Raw genomic sequence first — 3,191 nt, 5'->3', positions numbered from 1 at the left:
TGTTTTAAGTCTAAAGACAAATCAATGCACTTAGCTAATGCCCAATTACCCATTCTTATATGTGATTAAGTTCCACTGTTGACACCATAATCAATGAAAGGCATGATGTATTGCTGTTAGCAATACAAGTACGAATCAAGTTTTGGCTCCAAGAATATACATTTAGGCTACTAATCAAAAAGCATTATTTTTGTGTTTGGTGAATCTTTATGAGTTTCTTTAACCAAGAGTAATTTACAGAATAGTAGTTATACAAACCAGCTACTTGTCCATTAATATTGTTTAATTTTTAGGTTTTACGAATGAATTGCAATACAGCATAATGTACAAGTTGAATTAAGCCCTATATTAAGCCCTTTTAAATGTGTATACTATACAATAGGCCACTGGTCACATACGTGGGACCAATCTCCAATCCGTATAACAAAAGTATACAACAGGCTAGTGGAGACCAACCCGTGGCTCTTCATCTGTTGTAAAACTACAACTCTTAGCATGTTCTAGGTTGGGGTCTACATATGTTATACACAGTATCTTACATTCAATACATGAGGTAGGCACTTATCATCAATTACAATTTTCCCACTATGAGGCTAATTAATTTGTGTCAATGTCTGAGATTTTTTTGCCCATAAAGGGGTTGTAGAAGTTATAAATGGTCAGCCTAAGGGGTCTTGCATGGTGTAAAATAACATAACAGCTGATACTCACCACTCTGCAGCTTGTCCCCTGCCACCTGTTCTCCTCTCAGCTGTGTTGTTGTTTACAGGCTGCAGTCAGCCTATGACATACAATAAACTTGCCCCTGCAGCCAATGACAGAGATCAACGATAATCACTGGGCACTGTCATTGGTTGCAGCAGCTTGTTTGTTGATGGCTCAGGTTGACTGTATCCTTTTAAGATGATGTCAGCAAGGAGCCACCAGCAGGGACAAGTGGAGGAGCAGTGAATATTCGTTCTTTCGGGGCCCCTTAGGCTGACTTTTTTATAACTCAGACAACTCCTTTCATATTTTTAATTGTATGGAAATATTAATTTACACTACTCTGCATCACAGTTTCTCTGTCTTTTTCTAATGGGACCTTACCAGCCAGAACATATCTGGTCCTCACCTTAAAGGGGTTGTCCCGCGGCAGCAAGTGGGTCTATACACTTCTGTATGGCCATAATAATGCACTTTGTAATGTACATTGTGCATTAATTATGAGCCATACAGAAGTTATAAAAAGTTTTATACTTACCTGCTCCGTTGCTGGCGTCCTCGTTCCCATGGAGCCGACTAATTTTCGCCCTCCGATGGCCAAATTAGCCGCGCTTGCGCAGTCCGGGTCTTCTCCTGTCTTCAATGGGGCCGCTTCTGCAGAATGCCGACTCCGTGTAGCTCCGCCCCGTCACATGCCGATTCCAGCCAATCAGGAGGCTGGAATCGGCAATGGACCGCACAGAAGCCCTGCGGTCCACGGAGACAGAGGATCCCGGCGGCCATCTTCAGCAGGTAAGTATGAAGACGCCGGACCACCGGGATTCAGGTAAGCGCTGTGCGGGTTGTTTTTTTAACCCCTGCATCGGGGTTGTCTCGCGCCGAACGGGGGGGGGGGTTAAAAAAAAAAAAAACCCGTTTCGGCGCGGGACAACCCCTTTAAGGTCATAATCCTAACCAAAATATTTAACCATTACGCCAATTCATTTTAAAATATAAAAATAAGTAAATGATTACTTTGGAATTACCTGGATTTCTATTTTCGTTAGTAATAAAATGTGGTCTGATTATTATCCCAAGTCACAATTATAGACAGACACAATTGAACCAAGCTAAAAACACCTAAACACATTGAGTAAACACCCATGGTGCAGGGAGCAAAATTAAGTGAATACCTAAATTTAATAACCTGTAGATCCTATTTAGCAGCAATCACACCAACCAAATGTGGCCTATATTTGCAAATCTGTATCTGCAAACATAGTGTTGTGCATTTGTGCTAAATAAGTTCCATTTTTGCCTGCCTCGTGTGTACAGTGTATAGAACACCTTCCCTGCAGCCAGAACATCCAGGTGGTCTTAGGCAAACTTAAGATATAATGTTTTTTGGACAGAACCAGTTTTCTTTGTAGTGCCCTTCCATGAACATTTTTATTGTTTAGTGTTTTTATAATAGTGGACACATGAATGAGGTTTCTACTATTTGTAAAGTCTTCCATAGATCTTTGCGCTTTTACTGTATCTTTGGGTTCTTTTGTACCCGTTTTAAGAGTGCCCATTTTGCCCTTGGAGTTAACAGGATTCCCACTCTGTTGGAGAATAACACTCCTGAATTTTCTTTATATGTAGAGAATTTGTCTAACCTTGGACTAATGTACATCCAGGTCTTTAGCAATACTTTGGTAGCTTTTTACAGCATTGTGTTTCTTTATATATGTCTCTTGAGGTCTTCTCAAAGTTAATTGCATCGAGGAATGGTTTACACTAACCAAAATAACCAGTTGGTTTTGGAAAACAGATTTGTCAGCAACCAGGATTTGTGTTCTTTTATTTAATGGGCAGAGCACCCTTGAAACCCATACTTCCAATCACATCTTTTTAATTGAAACACCTTTTGACAATTATCTTTCGGATAAATCATTAACACAGAGGTTCACTTACTTCTTCCTGCATTGTGATTGTTTACTTAGTTCATGCAATAAAAGTCATGAACAGAACAAATGTTTGTGTTTTATTAGTTTAGTTTGATTGTTTGTCTACAATTGTGATTTAGATATCAATTAGACCACATTTACTTAATAATCAGTATAGAATAAATTTTAGGTAATTCCAAAGGGTTCACTTACGCTCTCTAGCAACTATATGTCTCCTGAATCCAGTAGAATATTGAAATATGCACAAAAGTACTTTGTTATGTTGCTAAACCAAAACTGGTACAGTTCTAGAAAGGCCTATGCAGCATCTAAGAATTTTTTTCAAAACTGCCTAGTCAACTGAGCTTCACTAACAACATTAGGAAAAGGTCATCAGCTTGCATCGCAATTTTAGAGGCATTGCTCTATATTGGCCACAACAACAAAAAAAGCTTTGAGTGCGTTACACCTATCTTTTCACATAAACATTGAGAAATGAAGGAAAAGAACTGGGAATAGCGCACTATTTCTGATCACTTTGGATAGCAATGCTATATCAAGACATCAAATATGTTT

This window comes from Eleutherodactylus coqui, chromosome 10 (assembly GCF_035609145.1).
Source record: "Eleutherodactylus coqui strain aEleCoq1 chromosome 10, aEleCoq1.hap1, whole genome shotgun sequence".
NCBI lineage: Eukaryota > Metazoa > Chordata > Amphibia > Anura > Eleutherodactylidae > Eleutherodactylus > Eleutherodactylus coqui.
Note: the sequence above shows the minus strand (reverse complement) of the source record.